Genomic DNA, 23,797 nt, shown 5'->3' on the forward strand with positions numbered 1-23,797 from the left:
CAATTATTTTTCTTATAAAAAGTAAAATGTCAACATATGCCAGGTGGTATCACTATATGAAATGCAACTGTAAAGAGATAAATATCTTATGGCTGACACTTTGGACTTTTAAATAAGTCATCTTTCAGTAAAAGTCTTGGTCAAAGTTTAAACTACTAGTCACGCTGTAACAACCTGACAGGTGTATCTTGACACTTCTCATCAGGACACAAACATTTAGCTAAGTCTTTAATACAAGGATGGACTATCTAGAGACTGCCATACCCAGGGATCTATCCCATAATCAGCCTCCAAACGCTGACACCATTGTACACACTAGCAAGATTTTGCTAAAAGGACCCTGACATAGCTGTCTCTTGTGAGGCCATGCCGGGGCCTAGCAAACACAGAAGTGGATGCTCACAGTCAGCTATTGGATGGAACACAGGGCCCCCAATGGAGGAGCTAGAGAAAGTATCCAAGGAGCTAAAGGGATCTGCTACCCTATAGGTGGAACAACAATATGAACTAACCAGTACCCCCAGGAGCTCGTGTCTCTAGCTGCATATGTATCAGAAGATGGCCTAGTCCGCCATCAGTGGAAAGAGAGGCCCATTAGTCTTGCAAACTTTATATGCCTCAGTACAGGGGAACACCAGGGCCAAGAAATGGGAGTGGGTGGGTAAGGGAGTTGGTGGGGGAGGGTATGGGGGACATTTGGGATAGCATTGGAAATGTAAATGAAGAAAATACCTAATTAAAATAAAATAAAAAGAAAATAGCCTGTATAAACTCTTTTAATAGGCTTGGTGTCCAATCTCCAACATGGACAAAGTTTTAAATTAATGATATAGCACATAAAAATGTGTCCTTTAACTTGATTACGGAAGTTAGTACACAACAAAAGAAGTAGTTTTGCTATGCTGTGGCTCCTTGGAATAATGCACTCCTATACGTGGGTGGGTTCTGGGGACCAAACTGAGGTGATCAGGCTTGTATAGCAAGCACTTTTACAGGTTGAACCTTCCTTCTCCCCACCATAGTATTAATATAAGTATTCTCTGTTTTCACAATATTAAGAGGTGAAAACTCTTGTTTCTACTATTTTATAGGTGAAAACAATGAATACACAGACAGTGAAGCAGCAGAGATAAGGGCACAGCAGGAAGCAGATGTTAAGGAACAGATGTTAAATCGATTTTTTTTCTCTACTAGTCTTATGACGTGTTAAATATTTTGCGGATCTTTCTCTGAAAGGCTTTCACTATGGTCATCTTCCTATGCTTTTCAGTCAGTCAATGAAATATATTGGTCTGAGGAGATGAGGCTTTATAAATAAACTTTAAATGCATATTTGACATTTATAAAGAAGTCTTCATGGTTTTTCCCTACAAAAAGTTGAAAATGAGGGAAGTGCCCACATAAGCAGCACGTCTTATTCTTTTGAAACCCCTCAGGTTCTGAGAAATTAGCTTGTATTTCTTGTCATCCTTTACACTGTGCATGAATTTATGGTTTTGTTTTATCTTAGAAGCCCAAATCAAAAAGTGCATTGTGTATGTGTGCATGCTTGCATATGCATGCATGTGTGTGTGTGTCTATTTCTGTAGCTATAAAAATTTTCCTTAAACTACATTTTTTAACAGTATAAATATGTTGGCCACAGATCTTGAGCCCCCCCTCCAAAAAAAAAAAAAACCCTAGAAGATAAGGGTACCAGCAGATGTACACTCTGTCCAAGGGCTTTTCCTTTCCTTCAAAACTGGCTAATTTTTGTTATTTCCTTACATAGTGGAAGAAATGAACAGACTTCCTTAGGCCTCTTTGGTAAAGATTCTATTCATGAGGACTCCTCATGACCTAATCATCTCCCTCAAATCCCCACATCATAATGACATTTCAATGAAATTTGTTTTCAAAAATGTGAATTTGGGCTAGTCTAGACATTCCAATGATAGCATGATCTAGATACTTAAGAAAATGTCCTTAGTCTTAGATTCAGAGTAATACCTTGAGCCCATTAATGGAAATCAAATGGCAACTCAAAAAAATCCTCTTTAAAGGCAAATTAAGGCTTAATATCTTCCCTACTCTCAGATCTGTCTTTAAAAGATTGCCTCTCTACTTCCTTTACTCCAAATCAGGATTCCTGAATTCCAATCAAATGCTAGAAAAAAAAAATAAGAATAAAAGATAGGTCTTTCAAAAATATGTTAAGTGACACATTTACAACAGCATTTATAAAAGCCAATAGTAGCTTTTCATATAAGTTCCTGTGTATGTTGTTAACTGATTGCTGCTATGAATATAACAAATGCAAGTTAGGACATTATACTTGCCATCAGAAACGCTATGAGTACAGGCTTGTGAAAATGTGCTCTATGTATTACAGCCTGGAGGTAACAACAAGCTGACTTGGTAGTTAGCTTTGCCCATATATGGGCACAATCCATTTCCTAAGAGAATAGCATTATGGCTTTGAAATAGGATAGATGACAATTCAACTGTTAATTTATTGTTGACTTTTGACAGGGGGAGAAAAAAAAATCAAGCCAATTACTTCATTATAAGATGTTTCAGACCAAAAATGATCTGCTTTAATTACTTTGATGAGAGGGTGGGGAGACAATTTTCTTTAATGACTAGGGATATTTTAACCCTACAGAATTAGAGGGCAGAAAGGTCAATGCCTTTCTTTTACCCAATAAAAGAATACCGTAAATGTTTCTGTCTCCATGGAATTCTTGAAAATTTATTTCATAAATGAATTAGCAATTCTGTGCCTAAAAATAGACACAAAATAAATAAGACATAAATATACCTACAAAAAGCCTGTCCATGCTATATAGCAGCCCTATTCCTAATAATCAAAAAATAATGAAAAAACCCAGATGTGTATCCATTAATGAGTGAAGAAAATATTTTACAATGAAATAATATGGCCCTCAGAAATAAATTCTGATACAAGATGGAGTAGTTGTTAAAAAGACCCAAAATCCCAGATGTATAATTCCATGTATATGAGAAATTTTCAGAATTAGAAAAGTGAAAAGGTAGATTAATGATTGCTAGGGAATATGGAGGCAATTATGAAAAATATTTTTTTAGTTGGCAGAAGTTCTGAAGTTTCTTTTGAGAGCGACAAATAGATGACAAAATTGATGATAAAGAATGGAAAAGTTTGCATACATGAAATTCTATTAAATAATATAGATAGATAGATAGATAGATAGATAGATAGATAGATAGATAGATAGATAGATAGATAGATTACATGGTACACTCCTTATATCTCAATATACTTATGATTTCTTTAAAATTATGAGAGTTTCAAGCACGGAACAACAGCTTCTTTGCTTTGTGTTATGTTTTATGTTTGTATTTCTTTTGTTTTTTTTTTTAAGTGACAGAGATTCACTCTGTAGCCCTGGCTTGCCTGGAATTCATTGTGTAGAACAAGCTGACCTATGAACTCACCTATATCTTCCTGACTCTGCCTTCTGAGTGATAGGATTGAAGGTCTGTACCACAGGGCTCAGCTGAATTTCTTTACAATAAAATAAAAGGATAAAGTTTATAGTGCCCAGATAAGAAATTTGGAAAATCATAAACTACTTGGATAGAGTGGATAAATAGGACTGAGAATCTTTTACTGTTGTTCCATCATTGAGTAGATCTCTAGGATTGTAGCCTTATGAGATTTTTATAGTAACATAAAAATGAGATGGAAGGGTCCTAGGAATGCCTTGATTGCTAATTTAGAAACAAAAGATAAATATTAGGAGAGGAAAGAGAGCCTTCTGGACCACCTTAGAAAGAAAAAGAGGATTTAACTTGTTTATGAAAAGAGCACGCCTTCCTAATCTAGTCTGGTTATTTCTACTGGATGCTTTATATATAACAGAAATCTATTGAGCACAGTTCTGGAAGCTGGGAATTTCATGATCAAAGCTCAACATGTCATCACATAGTGGAAAGAATAAACAAGTCCCTAGATCCTCTCTTATGTGAACATTAACTCTACTCATTGAAAGCTCCACATTCACGGCCTGATCACCTCTAAAAGGCCCTGTGTGTATATATTACCACAAAGTGGTGTGCAGTTTTCAATATGTGAGACTTTAGAGCAATGAACACATTTAAGCATTGCAAGAAATAAGAGGATTAATGTTACATATAAACTGGAAACATTGTATAGTCTTGAGTAGCAAATGCAAGCTGTAGCATCATTGCAGGTTAAATCACTGTGGTAAACCTACTCTAACCCCAAATAAACAGTCAACCATTTCCAGGGACATATCCTATCCTCAAATACTGAGAAGCAGATGATGGGAATATAACCTCACTGTGAGCACTTAACATGAATCTACAGGAACAATACAACCGTTGAACATTTTGAATCTACGGTAGACCCTAACAATTGCTATTCTTCATAAATAATCACTGTTCTGGCAGTTCTTTACCAGTCATCTTTTTGTCTGTGGATGACACTACTACAAGAGTTCTAAAGATAACCCAGCAAGGCTGATATAGGAAAGTTCATAGAGCCAGCTTTGGTTGAGACTTGCTTAAGGAGTTTTTGTCATTTGGCATGTATAAAGTAGATAGCAATTCAGCTATATAAATGTGTTTGTATGTATGTACATATGAATGTATATATATGTATATATATATGAGTATGATGACTTATATGTATGGCATTATGTTAGTATATCAAATAGCTTGCAAGGATGATTTTCTGGTTTCAAGAATTAGTTTATTGTTAGAAGTACAGATATGAGCTTCATATGATTGTGTACTTACCAATCTTTGTTCTCTAAAATAAAGATTAAATTGAAAACACATTTACTGTGTTAAAGTTATACATCCTTTTGTAGACCATTTGCCACTTGCATAACATATTAGGCACTGGGTTTCATCACTCAAACCATACACACACACACACACACACACACACACACACACACACACACGAGAGAGAGAGAGAGAGAGAGAGAGAGAGAGAGAGAGAGACAGAGACAGAGACAGAGACAGAGACAGAGAGACAGAGAGAGACAGAGAGACAGAGAGAGACAGAGAGAGAGAGACAGAGAGAGACAGAGACAGAGAGAGAACTGACTTGCCACGCCACTACTTTTCAAATAGATCCCCTCTTTTTCAGCTCTTAGGGACACAGAGACAAATACAGCATGATCTTTAACTTTTGAGATGTTCACATCCTCACTCTATGGTAAGTACAAATGAGGAATCTAAAGAGATTTTGCTTAGCAACTTCTTGCCTAACATGAACAAAAGAAATTGTGTGAATGTAGTCAGTGAAGGATTCCTTGAGTAAAATCTTAAGAGATATCATTCATTGATCTGAACACTCAATCAAAACAACCATCGTGGCTCCTGTGTACCAGACTATGTGTTAACCCCAGTCTCGATAATTAGCCCCAAAATAAGAGCAAGTATGTTCAATATATAAGAAATAACATAAACAAAATTATCTCTCGACTCACACAGGGATCACAAGGGAAAATAGAAACAATTGCAGAGCTCAAATGCAAACTGAGGCTGGGGAAATGATTTTCTGGGTAAAGCTATCATTAGCAAAGCTGGTTGACTTGAAGTAGATTCCTGGGACTCACATGATGGAAAGAGAAAACTGACTCCTGAAACTTGGCCTTTGGCCTCCCTATGTGCACCCACCCACCTCTCATGCATGCATGCTAAATAAATAAGATCCAATTGAAACATCAAACAAACAAACAAACAAAACCCTCAAAAGCGAGAAGACTGAATGACTGTGAGAGATAGAAGCAAGGAGGTAGGATCAAATCCTGAACACTTAACCATGCCTGGGAGCTAGATTTTTATCGTTTATACAGTGAGAAGCCACTGAACAAGTTCAATAGGATAAGTGAGACTCTAATAGTCTACTTTGTGTACAGAACAGATGAACAATTTGAGAGCTAGACAATGGAAAAACTAGTGAAAAAAGGGCTGAATTCTTATAAGGACAACAATATGGAGAGATTAAATTCTACTTGGGACTATTCTATATATCAACCCTTTCGCTTCTCATTGGTAACCAAATTATTTATTTTAGGCCCCACTTCATTGTGCCTGGATGAGGTATATACTAACTCTAGTAACCTCATTAGTATAGCGAAGCTATTGGCCAACATTGGCTTAATGTGCTCTATTCCTACAATCTGTATTTTACTGAAGACTTATACATTTTTGAGATTTGGTCAAGTGAAATGAAGAGTAAATGGTTTTAGGCAGGAATTTCCCAAGGTCACAACTTACCTAGCACAGAAATGGGGTGAAGGGCATAGTGAATAAAACATAGACAGACTAACCAAAACAATAAAATATTGGGAATGCTGAAGTATTAATTGACAGTAAGAAACCTCCAATCCCAAGAGGTGGAGAAAAATGAAATATGAAAGGCACAGACAGAGAAAAGACAGGAAACACATACCTAACTGCCAGTCAGCCAATTGAGGCTCTGATAATAATCTGAATCCAGACACTACAGTAAGAAAACTCATTCCTTAATGTTCCAAATAGAAGTACTTTAGGGAGCATGTCCACAAACTAGAAATGTCTTCTGAAATATCACAGCTGTAAACAGCTTTCCCTGAAGTGGACCACTGTTTTCACCTTTTCCTTCTCTTTGCACCAACCCTCAACACCTTCACAGGTACCTAATCTAATACTGGAAAAAAAATGTAGGGCATCCAGGCAGGGCTTCTTGTGAAAGAAACCCAGGTGAGTGAGTGGAGGGTACTGTGAAAATAAATGAGAAAAAAAAATATTGTTCTTGTTTAAGAGATAAGAGAAAAATGAGACATTTGGGATATTTTTAAGTACAAAAAGATCAAGAAAAAATAAGAATAAAAGCCATATGGGGTACTTTAGCGCAATGTCTTCTTCAAAGACACAATCTGTCTCAGCAAGTGCTGTGCACATGAGGCTAAGGGGAAAATATGAATAGCAAAGTCCTTCAATGAGCAACTAAATTTTTATACTTCAGGGCTGGTGGTAAATAACATATCTGAAAGAAACTTCAGGGGAAAGAGAATTCGTTCTTCTTCTTAAGAAGTCTATGATGAAAGCAGTCCTTTCTCTTATTTTGTGTGATGTGCTGAGTTGTGAAACAAAGCATGGGTATTTGAGCTTGCATTTGACAGTGTAATAAATGCAATTATGATCATTTGCATATTAAAGGCATTAGTGCTCCATGGCAAACATTTTCAACAGGATAGAACTGAAAAGAATCCTTCCTCCCAGAAAGGCTACATCCTTTTGTCAGGTTTCACATAATCTAAAGCTGTGGTGTGACAAACTGTCAATTGCAAGAATTCACCAAAGCTATCACAGATCTTATTCCAATCTCTCTTAGGACTCATTTGCTACTGCGTAATTGGAAATAACTATTAGTTATGATGTGTTAATTTTATGCAAGTGAAATGATAGTGTACCCATGTTACACATTCAACCAACCACTTTTAGGGGAACCAGTTCTGTGTCTATGCCAGCTTGTTTTAAGTTATATATTTTCTATACTATCATTTTGCTTCATTTGAAACTAAATATTCTTTAAAAGTAATGAGGTCTGAGGTTTACCTTCTCTGTGACATAGTAACCTGTCTCAGCTAGTGCACATAAACTATTGTATCCCCTTGGCTGTGGACATAGTTCAATAGTAAAGTGCTTACTTAGCATGCAAACAGCCCAAGGTTCAATCCTCAAGACCACTCAGATCTCTCTCTCTCTTTTTTTAAATGTAACCTAATTTATTTTGAATTACAAAGCAAAGATCCTGAAGCATGGCTTCTTCTTCCTCCTTCTTCCTCCTCTCCCCCACTTCTTGTTTCCTCATAAACTGCCAGTTACTTCTGTTTTAACACTCTTTTTTAAAAATATTTTTTAATTAGGTATCTTCCTCAATTACATTTCCAATGCTATCCCAAAAGTCCCCCATACCCTCCCCCCACACTCCCCTACCCACCCACTCCCACTTTTTGGCCCTGGCGTTCCCCTGTACTGGGGCATATAAAGTTTGCAAGTCCAATGGGCCTCTCTTTCCAGTGATGGCCGACTAAGCCATCTTTTGATACATATGCAGCTAGAGACATGAGCTCTGGGGTTACTGGTTATTTCATATTGTTGTTCTACCTATATGGTTGCAGATCTCTTTAGCTCCTTGGGTACTTTCTCTAACTTCTCCATTGGGAGCCCTGTGATCCATCCAATAGCTGACTGTGAGCATCCACTTCTGTGTTTGCTAGGCCCCGGCATAGTCTCACAAGAGACGGCTATATCAGGGTCCTTTCAGTAAAATCTTGCTAGTGTATGCAATGGTCTCATCGTTTGGAGGCTGATTATGGGATGGATCCCTGGATATGGCAGTCTCTAGATGGTCCATCCTACCTGAGATATAAGATACAATCTGCTTTAACACTCTTTTTTTTTTTTTTTGTCATTGTAATTTCCACCTCAATTCTTTTTTTTTGTTTGTTTCATGTTTTTTTTTATATTTTTATTACATATTTTCCTCAATTACATTTCCAATACTATCCCAAAAGTCCCCCATAGCGCCCCCCACTTCCCTACCCACCCATTCCCATTCTTTTGGCCCTGGCATTCCCCTATATTGGGGCATATAATGTTTGCAAGTCCAATGGGCCTCTCTTTCCATTGATGGCCGACTAGGCCATCTTTCGATACATATGCAGCTAGAGACAAGAGCTCCAGGGTTCTGGTTAGTACATCATGTTGTTCCAACAATAGGGTTGCAGATCCCTTTAGCTCCTTGGGTACTTTCTCTAGCTTCTCCATTGGGAGCCCTGTGATACATCCAATAGCTGACTGTGAACATCCACTCCTGTGTTTGCTAGGCCCCGGCATCGTCTCACAAGAGACAGCTATATTTGGGTCCTTTCAGCAAAATCTTGCTAGTGTATGCAATGGTGTCAGCGTTTAGAAGCTGATTATGGGACGGATCCCTGGATACAGCAGTCTCTAAATGGTCCATCCTTTCATCACAGCTACGAACTTTGTCTCTGTAACTCCTTCCCTGGGTGTTTTGTTCCCAATTCTAAGAAGGTGCACAGTGTCCACACTTTGGTCTTCATTCTTCTTGAGTTTCATGCATTTATCAAATTGTATCTTATATCTTGGGTATCCTAAGTTTTGGGCTAATATCCACTTATCAATGAATACATATTGTGTGAGTTCTTTTGTGATTGTGTTACTTCACTCAAGATGATGCCCTCCAGGTCCATCCATTTGGCTAGGAATTTCATAAATTCATTCTTTTTAATAGCTGAGTAGTACTCCATTGTGTAAATGTACCATAATTTCTGTATCCATTCCTCTGTTGAGGGACATCTGGGTTCTTTCCAGCTTCTGGCTATTATAAATAGGGCTGCTATGAACATAGTGGAGCATGTGTCCTTTTTACCGGTTGGGACATCTTCTGGATATATGCCCAGGAGAGGTATTGCTGGATCCTCTGGTAGTACTATGTCCAATTTTCTGAGGAACCGCCAGACTGATTTCCAGAGTGGTTGTACAAGCTTGCAATCCCACCAACAATGGAGGAGTGTTCCTCTTTCTCCACATCCTCGCCAGCATCTGCTGTCACCTGAATTTTTGATCTTAGCCATTCTGACTGGTGTGAGGTGGAATCTCAGGGTTGTTTTGATTTGCATTTCCCTGATGATTAAGGATGTTGAACATTTTTTCAGGTGCTTCTCTGCCATTCGGTATTCCTCAGGTGAGAATTCTTTGTTCAGTTCTGAGCCCCATTTTTTAATGGGGTTATTTGACTTTCTGGAGTCCACCTTCTTGAGTTCTTTATATATATTGGATATTAGTCCCTTATCTGATTTAGGATAGGTGAAGATCCTTTCCCAATCTGTTGGTGGTTTTTTTGTCTTATTGATGGTGTCTTTAGCCTTGCAGAAGCTTTGTAGTTTCATGAGGTCCCACTTGTCAATTCTCGATCTTACAGCACAAGCCATTACTGTTCTATTCAGGAATTTTTCCCCTGTGCCCATATCTTCAAGGCTTTTCCCCACTTTCTCCTCTATAAGTTTCAGTGTCTCTGGTTTTATGTGAAGTTCCTTGATCCACTTAGACTTGACCTTAGTACAAGGAGATAGGAATGGATCGATTCGCATTCTTCTACATGTTAACAACCAGTTGTGCCAGCACCATTTGTTGAAAATGCTGTCTTTCTTCCACTGGATGTTTTTAGCTCCCTTGTCGAAGATCAAGTGACCATAGGTGTGTGGGTTCATTTCTGGGTCTTCAATTCTATTCCATTGGTCTATTTGTCTGTCACTATACCAGTACCATGCAGTTTTTATCACAATTGCTCTGTAGTAGAGCTTTAGGTCCGGCATGGTGATTCCACCAGAGGTTCTTTTATCCTTGAGAAGAGTTTTTGCTATCCTAGGTTTTTTGTTATTCCAGATGAATTTGCAGATTGCACTTTCTAATTCGTTGAAGAATTGATTTGGAATTTTGATGGGGATTGCATTGAATCTGTAGATTGCTTTTGGCAAGATAGCCATTTTTACAATGTTGATCCTGCCAATCCATGAGCATGGGAGATCTTTCCATCTTCTGAGATCTTCTATAATTTCTTTCTTCAGAGACTTGAAGTTTTTATTATACAGATCTTTCACTTCCTTAGTTAGAGTCACGCCAAGATATTTTATATTATTTGTGACTATTGAGAAGGGTGTTGTTTCCCTAATTTCTTTCTCAGCCTGTTTATTCTTTGTGTAGAGAAAGGCCATTGATTTGTTTGAGTTAATTTTATATCCAGCTACTTCACCGAAGCTGTTTATCAGGCTTAGGAGTTCTCTGGTGGAATTTTTAGGGTCACTTATATATACTATCATATCATCTGCAAAAAGTGATATTTTGACTTCATCTTTTCCAATTTGTATCCCTTTGATCTCCTTTTGTTGTCGAATTGCTCTGGCTAGGACTTCAAGTACAATGTTGAATAGGTATGGAGAAAGTGGACAGCCTTGTCTAGTCCCTGATTTTAGAGGGATTGCTTCAAGCTTCTCACCATTTACTTTGATGTTGGCTACTGGTTTGCTGTAGATTGCTTTTATCATGTTTAGGTATGGGCCTTGAATTCCTGATCTTTCCAAGACTTTTATCATGAATGGGTGTTGGATCTTGTCAAATGCTTTTTCCGCATCTAACGAGATGACCATGTGGTTTTTGTCTTTGAGTTTGTTTATATACTGGATTATGTTGATGGATTTCCGTATATTGAACCATCCCTGCATCCCTGGGATGAAACCTACTTGGTCAGGATGGATGATTGTTTTGATGTGTTCTTGGATTCGGTTAGCAAGAACTTTATTGAGGATTTTTGCATCAATATTCATAAGGGATATTGGTCTGAAGTTTTCTATCTTTGTTGGGTCTTTTTGTGGTTTAGGTATCAGAGTAATTGTGGCTTCATAGAATGAGTTGGGTAGAGTACCTTCTGTTTCTATTTTGTGGAATAGTTTGTGAAGAACTGGGATTAGATCTTCTTTGAAGGTCTGATAGAACTCTGCACTAAACCCATCTGGTCCTGGGCTTTTTTTAGTTGGGAGACTATTAATGACTGCTTCTATTTCTTTGGGGGATATAGGGCTGTTTAGATCATTAACCTGATCTTGATTCAACTTTGGTACCTGGTATCTGTCTAGGAACTTCTCCATTTCATCCAGGTTCTCCAGTTTTGTTGAGTATAGCCTTTGGTAGAAGGATCTGATGGTGTTTTGGATGTCTTCAGGATCTGTTGTTATGTCTCCTTTTTCATTTCTGATTTTGTTGATTAGGATGCTTTCCCTGTGCCCTCTAGTGAGTCTGGCTAAGGGTTTATCTATCTTGTTGATTTTCTCAAAGAACCAGCTCCTTGATTGGTTGATTCTTTGAATAGTTTTTCTTGTTTCCACTTGGTTGATTTCACCCCTGAGTTTGATTATTTCCTGCCATCTACTCCTCTTGGGTGAATTTGCTTCCTTTTGTTCTAGTGCTTTTAGGTGTGTTGTCAAGCTGCTAATGTGTGCTCTCTCTAGTTTCCTTTTGGAGGCACTCAGAGCTATGAGTTTTCCTCTTAGAAATGCTTTCATTGCGTCCCATAAGTTTGGGTATGTTGTGGCTTCATTTTCATTGAACTCTAAAAAGTCCTTAATTTCTTTCTTTATTCCGTCCTTGACCAAGGTATCATTGAGAAGAGTGTTGTTCAGTTTCCACGTGAAGGTTGGCTTTCTATTATTTATTTTGTTATTGAAGATCAGCCTTAGGCCATGGTGATCTGATAGGATGCATGGGACAATTTCAATATTTTTATATCTGTTGAGGCCTGCTTTGTGACCAATTATGTGGTCAATTTTGGAGAAGGTACCATGAGGTGCTGAGAAGAAGGTATATCCTTTTGTTTTAGGATAGAATGTTCTGTAGATATCTGCCAGATCCATTTGATTCATAATTTCTCTTAGTTTCACTGTGTCCCTGTTTAGTTTCTGTTTCCATGATCTGTCCATTGGTGAAAGTGGTGTGTTGAAGTCTCCCACTATTATTGTATGAGGTGCAATGTGTGCTTTGAGCTTTACTAAAGTTTCTTTAATGAATGTGGCTGCCTTTGTATTTGGAGCATAGATATTCAGGATTGATAGTTCCTCTTGGAGGATTTTACCTTTGATGAGTATGAAGTGTCCCTCCCTGTCTTTTTTAATGACTTTGGGTTGGAAGTCCATCTTATCAGATATTAGAATGGCTACTCCAGCTTGTTTCTTCATGCCATTTGCTTGGAAAATTGTTTTCCAGCCTTTCATTCTGAGGTAGTGTCTATCCTTTTCTCTGAGATGAGTTTCCTGTAAGCAGCAAAATGTTGGGTCTTGTTTGTGTAGCCAGTTTGTTAGTCTATGTCTTTTTATCGGGGAGTTGAGTCCATTGATATTAAGAGATATTAAGGAAAAGTAATTGTTGTTTCCTGTTATTTTTGTTGTTAAAGTTGGCATTTTGTTCTTGTGGCTGTCTTCTTTTAGGTTTGTTGAGGGATTACCTTCTTGTTGTTTCTAGGGTGTGGTTCCTGTCCTTGTATTGGTTTTTTTCTGTTATTATCCTTTGAAGGGCTGGATTCATGGAGAGATAATGTGTGAATTTGGTTTTGTCGTGGAATACTTTGGTTTCTCCATCTATGTTAATTGAGAGTTTGGCTGGGTATAGTAGCCTGGGCTGGAATTTGTGTTCTTTTAGTGTCTGTATAACATCTGTCCAGGCTCTTCTGGCTTTCATAGTCTCTGGTGAAAAATCTGGTGTAATTCTGATAGGCTTGCCTTTATATGTTACTTGGCCTTTTTCTCTTACTGCTTTTAGTATTCTATCTTTATTTAGAGCATTTGTTGCTCTGATTATTATGTGTCGGGAGGTATTTCTTTTCTGGTCCAGTCTATTTGGAGTTCTGTAGGCTTCTTGTATGTTCATGGGCATCTCTTTCTTTAGATTTGGGAAGTTTTCTTCTATAATTTTGTTGAAGATGTTTGCTGGTCCTTTGAGTTGAAAATCTTCATTCTCATCCACTCCTATTATCCGTAGGTTTGGTCTTCTCATTGTGTCCTGTATTTCTTGGATGTTTTGAGTTAGGATCTTTTTGCATTTTACATTTTCCTTGATTGTTGTGCCGATGTTCTCTATGGAATCTTCTGCACCTGAGATTCTCTCTTCCATCTCTTGTATTCTGTTGCTGATGCTGGTATCTATGGTTCCAGATTTCTTTCCTAGGGTTTCTATCTCCAGTGTTGCCTCATTTTGGGTTTTCTTTATTGTGTCTACTTCCCTTTTTAGGTCTAGTATGGTTTTGTTCATTTCCATCATCTGTTTGGTTGTGTTTTCCTGTTTTTCTGTAAGGACTTCTACCTGTTTGATTATGTTATCGTGTTTTTCTTTAAGGATTTGTAACTCTTTAGCAGTGTTCTCCTGCCATTCTTTAAGGGATTTTTGTGCTTTCTCTTTATTGTCTTCTGCCTGTTTAGCAGTGTTCTCCTGCATTTCTTTAAGTGTGTTATTAAAGTCCTTCTTGAAGTTCTCTATCATCATCAGGAGATATGCTTTTAAATCCGTGTCTAGCTTTTCCGGTGTGTTGGGGTGCCCTGGACTGGGCGAAGTGGGGGTGCTGGGTTCTGATGATGGTGAGTGGTCTTGCTTTCTGATAGTAAGATTATTACGTTTACCTTTCGCCATCTGGTAATCTCTGGGGTTAGTTGTTATCGTTGTCACTGTTTAAAGATTGGAGCAGAAGCTGTGTTCCACTCACCAGCAGTCTCTAAATCCTGCGGCGGGGGTCGTGGGTAGCTGAAGGTACCCCGGTGCTGGTTCAGCCGGAAGAGGCCTGTGGTCCTACTCAGGCCGGTTTTCTGCTTCCCTAACTAATGCAGTCTCAGTTCCTGCGCACAATTGGATTGGAGCAGAAGCTGTGTTCCACTCACCAGAAGTCTTAAGATCCTGTGGCAGGTGTTGTGGGTAGCTGGTGAGTGTCAGCCGACCCTGCGCCCCAGCTGCCCCGGTGCTTTTCTGACTGGAAGAGGGTTGTGGCCCTATGTAGGCCGGATTTCTCTCTCCCCAACCAGAGCAGTCTCAGGTCCCGCGTGATTGGACTGGAACAGAAGCTGTGTTCCACTCACCAGCAGTCCCAAAATCCTGCGGCGGGGGTCGTGGGTAGCTGGCGGGTGTCAGGCAACCCTGCGCTCCCGCTACCCCAGCGCTGATCCGGCCGGATGAGGCCTGTGGCCCTACTCAGGCCGGTTTCTGCTTCCCTAACTAATGCAGTCTCAGGTCCCGCGCAATTGGATTGGAGCAGAAGCTGTGTTCCACTCACCAGCAGTCCCAAAATCCTGAGGCGGGGGTCGTGGGTAGCTGGAGGGTGTCAGGCAACCCTGCACTCCCGCTACCCTGGCGCTGATCCGGCCGGATGTGGCCTGTGGCCCTACTCAGGCCGGTTTCTGCTTCCCTGACTAATGCAGTCTCAGGTCCCGTGCAATTGGATTGGAGCAGAAGCTGTGTTCCACTCACCAGCAGTCCCAAAATCCTGCGGCGGGGGTCGTGGGTAGCTGGAGGGTGTCAGGCAACCCTGCGCTCCCGCTACCCAGGCGCTGATCTGGCTGGATGAGGCCTGTGGTCCTACTCAGGCCGGTTTCTGCTTCCCTAACTAATGCAGTCTCAGGTCCCGCGCAATTGGATTGGAGCAGAAGCTGTGTTCCACTCACCAGCAGTCCCAAAATCCTGCGGCAGGGGTCGTGGATAGCTGGAGGGTGTCAGGCAACCCTGCGCTCCCGCTACCCCGGCGCTGATCTCTGCTTTAACACTCTTAAAGAGCCTGTAAATATAAACCTTTTTCAAAGCACTATAATTCTTGATATCCTTTCATGTGATGTTCACCTACAGCTTTCAGATAGTTCAATAGAATGACCTACAGGTAACAACTGAAAATGTAAATGAAATATTGGCACAGACTGTATCTTGTTCAATTTAGCTTTTAGCTTTGAGATTTCAATTAGTAACATCTAAAACATTCCCTTAAAGGAAACAGGGTAATTTTTTAAAGAAACTTGCTAATGAAGAAATAATGATATCCATTATAGATTCCTGTTTCAGAATCTATAAAAGTGTGAATTCCAAGGAAGTACCCTCTATTCTCGCTAAATCAATACTTGCAATCTCTTGAGATAATCTTGATGATTTTCTAGATTTTCTAGCTATTGTTTGGCTCCTCCCTACAACCCTTCACATTGTTTGCTTTTGTTTACCAAACACACAAGTTTCATTTTTAAAAAAATCATTTATTTTCTAGAAAGTTTTCCTTCTCTTGACTACCATTTTGTATCTCAACTCTGAATTAACATTTGCAACTGAATGTCTGAAATGACTTCTTAGTTATTTGATCACTTTGCTTTAAAACTCTTCCGTAAATTTTGCTTAGGTTTCTTGGTTATTTTCTTATTGCTTTTCTAAGACAGCATTACAAAAGAAATTTAGAGAAGAAAGTGTTGACTTGAGCTTACAGTTTAAGTGTGTGATCCATGACCATCATGGTAGAGAATGTGACTTCAAGTATACAGCTATGGTCAATAGCTGAGCACTCACATCTTCAACAACAACCACAGGGCAGAGTGACTTCTTTTCTGTTCGGGTTACCTCACTCAGGATGATATCCTCCAGATACATTCATTTGCCCAAGAATTTCATAAATTCATGGTTTTTAATTGCTGAGTAGTACTCCATTGTGTAAATGTACCACATTTTCTGTATCCATTCCTCTGTTGAGGGGCATCTGGGTTCTTTCCAGCTTCTGACTACTATGAATAATGCTGCTATGAACATAGTGGAGCATGTGTCCTTATTACCAGTTGGAACATATTCTGGGTATATGCCCAGGAGAGGTATTGCTGGATCCTCCGGTAGTACTATGTCCAATTTTCTGAGGAACAGCCAGACTGATTTCCAGAGTGGTTGTACAAGCTTGCAATCCCACCAACAATGGAGGAGTGTTCCTCTTTCTCCACATCCTTGCCAGCATCTGCTGTCACCTGAATTTTTGATCTTAGCCATTCTGACTGGTGTGAGGTGAAATCTCAGTGTTGTTTTGATTTGCATTTCCCTGATGTTTAAGGATGTTGAACATTTTTTCAAGTGCTTCTCAGCCCTTTGGTATTCCTCAGTTGAGAATTCTTGTTTACCTCTGTATCCCATTTTTAATGGGGTTATTTGAATTTCTGGAGTTCAGCTTCTTGTGCTCTTTGTATATATTGGATATTAGTTCCCTATAACATTTAGGATTGGTAAAAATTCTTTCTCAATCTGTTGGTGGCCTTTTTGTCTTATTGACAGTATCTTTTGCTCTACAGAAGCTTTGCAATTTTATGAGGTTCCATTTGTCGATTCTTGATCTTACAGTACAAGCCATTGCTGTTCTGTTTAGGAATATTTCCCCTCTGTCCATATCTTCAAGGCTGCATATTTCCATTCATTCTGCTGGCCCTCAGTGCTTTTCTCCTGCCCCTCAATACCTGATTATGTCCCCCTTTCCCCTCCCTGTCCCCTCACTCAACCAGGTCCCTCCCTCCCTCTGCCCTCTTCTTTCTTCTCCCTTCCAAGTGAATCAAAGAATCCTCACTTGGGCCCTTCTGCTTGTTAATCTTCTTGGGTTCTGTGGATTGTATCCTGGGTATTCTGTATGTTTTTTGGCTAATATCCACTTATTAGTGAGTACATTCTATGCATGTCATTTTAGGTCTGAGATACTTCACTCAGGATGATATTTTCTAGTTCTAGTCATTTTCCTGAAAAAACTCAGGGTGTCCTTGTTCTTAATAACTGAATAGTATTCCATTGTGTAAATGAACAACATTTTCTGTATTCATTCTTCTGTTGTGGAACATCTAGGTTATTTCTAGCTTCTGAATTTCACAAATAAGGTTGCTATAAACATAGTGGAATATGTGCCCCTGTGACATGGTGGGGCATCTTTTGTGTATAATCCCAAGAGTGGTATAGCTGGATCTTCAGGTAGATCTATTTCCAATTTTCTGAGGAACCTCCAGATTGATTTCCAGAGTGGTAACAACTACTTTTTAATCCAAGGACTGTCTGAGAAAAGCTTTACCACATTTCCCTTGCTCCCTAAGAAGCTGTGTTTCAGAAGGTGTACACCACTAGATTCACCCAGGAAAGGAAACAAATGTAGCCAAGAATTTATTCATTAATTTAGCAAAGGCCTTTAGCTAAAACACTAGAACAAAATCAACCTGAAAGCAAAATAAATGAGAACAAAACACTCAATCTCCACACTTTCAGTTTATAGCCACATTTGTTTTTCTCATGGAATATATCACATAGCTGCAGTTGAACTTTCTAGTAAGGCAAAATATATGCCACCTATATATAATCTCATTTCTTGCTCTATAGATTTCACTTAAATACTAATAGTTCCCAAGGGTATTATATTACCTAGTTTGTCAAAAAGTTGGTTTTATTCACTGCTCTGGTTCAGTGCTCTTCAGTAGAACTTTCCATACTGATGGAAACATCTTATATCAGTGTTATCCAATATATTAGTAGCTGCTGAGCATTGGAGATATGGCTTGTGGGCCCAAGGCATGTGTTATTAATTGGATAAGTTCATTTAAACCTAACCATAGGTAGTTAGTGTCTACTGAATTTTATACCGAGATTCTAGGATGTGTGAGTAAACAGGAATCTCTCTTTGAGTTCCATCTACTCTTTTCAAGTGTTTTAGGGTGTTTGATATTCCTCAATTACAATTCATAAAGAGGTTCATCTCATATCAGTCAATTCTCTCATCACAAAGTATAAAATGACTGGGAAAATACAGGCCTAAATTTCTTACTTGGTAAGGCAGGGTATGACTTTGGATAGGAGAATAACTCTATCCACATACTTTTGTTTGACTCTGCTTCTTTCCAAGATTTAGCCAAATTAAGATGCAAGAGAATAAAAGAAGGCATTCCTGTTTGTTCCTAATGGGCTGTTATACAAGAAAACAGTGAAGTTGACATCTTCAGATATTGTCTTAAGTTACCCTGGCCATTGAGTGTTCCTGCTGTACTAATCTCTACTCTGTTATTCTATGTGATACACACACACACACACACACACACACACACATCAGGATGCAATAAGAAATTAGAATAAAATAATGAAACTTGATGTTACAACATGCTGTCAACTAAAATGTTGAGATAATGCTATAATTTTCTGATGACAGCTTAGGCTCTTTCAAAGAGCACAAATATAAACACCATGAGAAAATTATGAAAAATCTCTAGTCAATTAGTGCTTGTAAACAAATACCGTAGTTGAACACATACACATCAGCAGTACGAGGTATTATTGTCATTCAAGTGCTTCCTTATTTCACAGCATGTGTTTGATCCACATAAGAGGGAGTGACAGAAAATGCATATTGCATTTGTGCATGCCGCTACAGAAGATTCTTACAGTACAATTTTTAACTGTGCAGAAATGAAGGCCTAAGAGGAAAAGGCAGTAAAGGTCAGGGGAATCAAAATTAACATAAGGATATCTAACTGGGCCTTACTGCAGAGTTTGGGTACACAAAACATTCCTTTTTCTGAAGTCAGCTAGATCCGTATAAATAGAATTAACCTAGAAGCATATTCAGGTGCCAGGAGTAATCATGCTGCTAATATTTGTATATAATTGATATTAAATGAAGTCACAAAACACAAACCTAGCTGATTCTCACTGTTAGTATTACTTTCACATTTTGACATGCATTGTGCTGATTTCACTAAAACCCATCATGCCACCTTCTCGGCTTTCTGTGGATCTTTTCACTGACTCAGTCTCTCACCATGGTAATCAATCCTAAAAGCATGCTAAAATGTGAAATGAGTTTCAAACCTATACATTGAGTAAGTGGAACCTCTGCTTAATGTCCCAGAAAACCAGACCAACAACTTGTAATTAAAAACCTCAACCTCTCCTGACACAGTCTGTGAAAGTGCTTGTCATCAGGGGAATGGGGCCGCATGCATAAAATCCCTCCTTGTCACAGACTAGGAAAGGCAGATAGTTCTCAAATTTTCTATGAAATCTCTACAGTGAAATAGCAACTAATTATCAAGCTGATTATTTTGATGTTTTAAAATTATCAAATATTTTCTGAGCACTTATGTGCCCATCACTGTGAACTTACTAGGGATTAAAACTATGATTTAAGATATCTTCAAGGACATTATAGTTTAATTCTATCTTCTAATTCTATACTTTTGGATTAGTAATGTCAAAAATACTTAGCCAGCAATTATTCTACAGCCTCCAAATGCATAATGAAATGCTTGGATGGTATAATGATATAACTTTTGAAATTCTTATTTTTCAATACAATATTTTTAAAAAATACTTTAGAGTTTCACACAATATATTTTGAATATACCCCCATACTCTTTCTACAACCAGCCTCTCCACCCTTTCATCCCTTGCCACCCAAATTTGCTATTTCTTCTTTTATTCTCTTCAAAGTGAATCTACTTTGTGTTGCCTGGTTAGTCTTGGAAGTGGGGCCTGCCCTGGGATGTGGTCAATGTATTATAGGTCACACCATTAAAGAAAACTGACTCTCCATCTCTCAGCAGTTACCAAATGACAATAACACTCCAGATATTGGTGAGAATTCATGCCTATCTTCTTATCTCTATGTTAGTATTTTGTCTGGCTATTGCTTGCACAGGTCTTGCTGGTGCTTTCATGAACACTGTGAATTGATATATGCCACTTTCCTGATGTGCCTACAGAATAGTTTCCTAATGTTATAGACCACCTCTGGCTCTTAACATTTTTTTTACCCTTCTTCTGAAAAGATCTCAGAGCCTTTCATGGAGGGGTAAGATAAGTATGTCTGATTTAAGGTTGAGCACTCCGCTGTATCTTATTCTCTGCATATTGGCCAGTTAAGGGTCTCTGTGGCACTTTCCATCTCCTGCATGAAGAAGTTTCTCTGATGAAGATTTAGAGGTGCTCTGAACTATGGGTATAATATCTTATTAATTGTTTTAATACTATATCTATTTAACAGACCACCATCTTGTTTTCTCCTAGGGTTTAAGACCTATAGCCATGGGTATATATATATATATATATACACACACACACACATATATATATACACATATACATATATATATATATATATACACACACACATATATTCACCCACGTATATGTATATGTATATGTATATGTATATGTATATGTATATGTATATGTATATGTATATGTATATGTATATGTATATGTATATGTATATGTATATGTATATGTATATGTATATGTTGTGGATTGCTGTTTGTATTTTCTGCTCCCTCAAGAGTGGTGCTCCGATAAGGAGGATATCACATACTCAGGTGATGTCAGGTACAATCTTAATTAGTCAAATAAAGGCTAAAGGCTAGAGCCTATGATTGGACAGTAGAAGCAAAAGGGTGAGCTGAAAGTTTTATAGAAAGGACAGAAGGAGGAAGAAGAGGAGAGGAGACGGAGGATGGAAAAGAAGAGTGAAGAAGAAGAGGTAGAAGATAGAACAGGCCCACATGGCCTGCCTGGAGGAGCCACAAGTAGCTAGGGATTTCCTAGCTGGGCAATAGAGTAGTGTAGGGTATATTTGCCCAACCTAGACATGCATCTTGTATTCATATTAACTGAGTTGTTTGTTCTTTGCACCTGCATGTTGGGGTTGTATATTTACTGATATGAATCTGATTGGTATAAATATAAGTCTCTAGTTCTTTCCTTTCATGGGACTAGAGGGAGATGAATGAGAAGGGAATGTTGTTGGGGTTCCACAGACCATCTATGGGGTTTGGCTTGAGGAATGCAACCAGCTGGCTATCTCTAGGCAGTTTCAGGAAAAATCAGTTTGATCAGCTTCGCAGCTGGCTACTGGAATTAGGGCCAGAAGGCTCCTTAGGGCTAACCATGGAAGTGGTGTGTGTGTGTGTGTGTGTGTGTGTGTTTGTGTGTGTGTATGTGTGTGAAACTACCAATTCCAGCCCCTAGAGGGATTTAGCATGATTTTTTAAACTACAATCTACACACACACACACACACACACACACACACACACACACACACACATAACAAACTAATTTTCATGTTGGAATTTTTTCCCCGAAAAAAAAAGTAATAAAAAAACAGTAGCATCTGAGTTAATAGAATAATGTTTCAAACATATTAAATCATTATTCTAACTACTTAATTACAAGTCAATCATAACAGTTAGACTACTAGGAGCAAATTAAACCAATAGAATAGGTAGAAATTCTTCATGCTAACTTGAAAGGACTATACAAACCCAATTTGTCTCCATTTAAGGACCAGGCCTGATTTCAAAAAGAAAGCCATAAAGGACCAGTTCCAGGAACAGACCAAAAAATCCAGGTACAAGGTCATAAAAACCCCTCCCAAAGAACAGCCTGGGGATAACCACAAGAATGGGAAAATATCCTATCTGTACTGGGTAGACCTATTTCATCCTATGGTTAAATATTCATGACATTGGAATGCAGACCACTGACAACTTGGCAGAAACCAATCAGAAGCCAACCCCTGTGATCCCCTAGCACCCATCAACAAAAATTTTAGATTACTTAATCTGTCTACATAATCCCCTTAATTTTCTTTAAGAAGGCTTGTGCCTTTGTCTGAGTTGCCATTTCAAAGAATGGTTGTCTCCTGCATGCTGGTTGTTTCTGCAGAATGAACCCTCCTTGTCTTTGCATACTATCTGATTCTGGGGTCTTCTTTCAGTGATTTTCAGGACCATACAAAGTTATTCAACCAAGTACAGTGCAAGCTTCCTGACTGTAACAGCTAATTTTCATTGTTGATAGATTGGATTTGGAATCATCCAGGACACACACCTTGGTTGGGTATATATTTTTTGTGTATTTCTAGAGAGGTTTAACTGAAAAAGAAAGACATACCCTGAATATTGGTGACATCATCCAATGGGCTGGAGTGCTATACTGGGGTTGAGGAAGGAGAAAAAGGGTGGATTTCCAGCATCACTCATCTCTGTCTGATCATTGAATGCAGACACCATGTGGCCAGCTGCCTCATGCTACTGATGCCAAGCCTTTATTACCTTATTACTTTAAATGCCTGTGTCCAATATGATGAATAATTGTCCACAATGATGAATAAAGCAACTATAACATGTATTAAATATAATTAAACCATGGTAATTACTGCATGTGTGTATTTAATGTGATACTAAAAAACATGTGGATAGACAAGCAACAATGTGGCTAGTGACAGTTCCTTTTTGTCACTTAAAATACAATATAACTCTTCCAAAGTAAAATACTTCTTTTTGTCCTATGTTGTTTCACTATCATGGAATCATCTCCACCTCTCCACCCTCTCACCCACGTGTAGGGACACTAGAGAGGTTTGGCGTTCATTGGAACACTAAATACTACTAATATACTAAAGATTAAGTCTTAGAATCATTATTTTAGAGGAAGAAAACAAAGATAAGCCTGGGTAGGGTTAGATTCCAATATAGGCCATATTTATGAAAATCTTGTCTAGGACATGTACTAGTTCTATAATGAAGAATAAATGGAGGCAAATATTCAAAGCCAGCACACACCACTGAAAAATGTGGATACTCATCAGCGCACAGTGTGGAAACCAAGAGTAGTTAGCTCTGTCTTCTATTGTTCATAAAGTGGCCCTGGATCCTGGAGATATAGGCCCTACATGTACATAGCACTGATCAGCTGATTACTTGAGCCCCTCTTGGTTATTAAAATTACAATGTTAATACCAGAGTAAGGAAAACTAATCAACTACCACTTAATAATTTTGTGTATGAGACTAATGAGTAAAGGACATTGTCTTATTTCTCACTTCATCTCTAGAAATAAATACAAGGTTGAACACACACTAGATAAGTGCTGTAAATATTTGTTGAAGAAATGACTATGAAATACATTATACTGGTACAATAGCACTAGGAAGAGACAGAGCTTCCAACCTCTATAGTCACATGAAATTGCTTATTATATAATTTTAATTTAATCAACCAGAAATTTTATTCAAATAAATGGCCAGTTTCACTTTTAAACAAAGAAATTCACTAAAGTTTACTTAGTAAATTCTCTATATAATTTACTAACATGGCTAATTGAACTATAGATTATTATGATATCACAAGTAAATATTTCTGAATAAGGAAAGCAAACTGGAACATAAA

Source organism: Mus caroli, unplaced genomic scaffold (assembly GCF_978045245.1).
Source record: "Mus caroli unplaced genomic scaffold, Mus_caroli_1 scaffold_5, whole genome shotgun sequence".
Taxonomy (NCBI): Eukaryota; Metazoa; Chordata; class Mammalia; order Rodentia; family Muridae; genus Mus; species Mus caroli.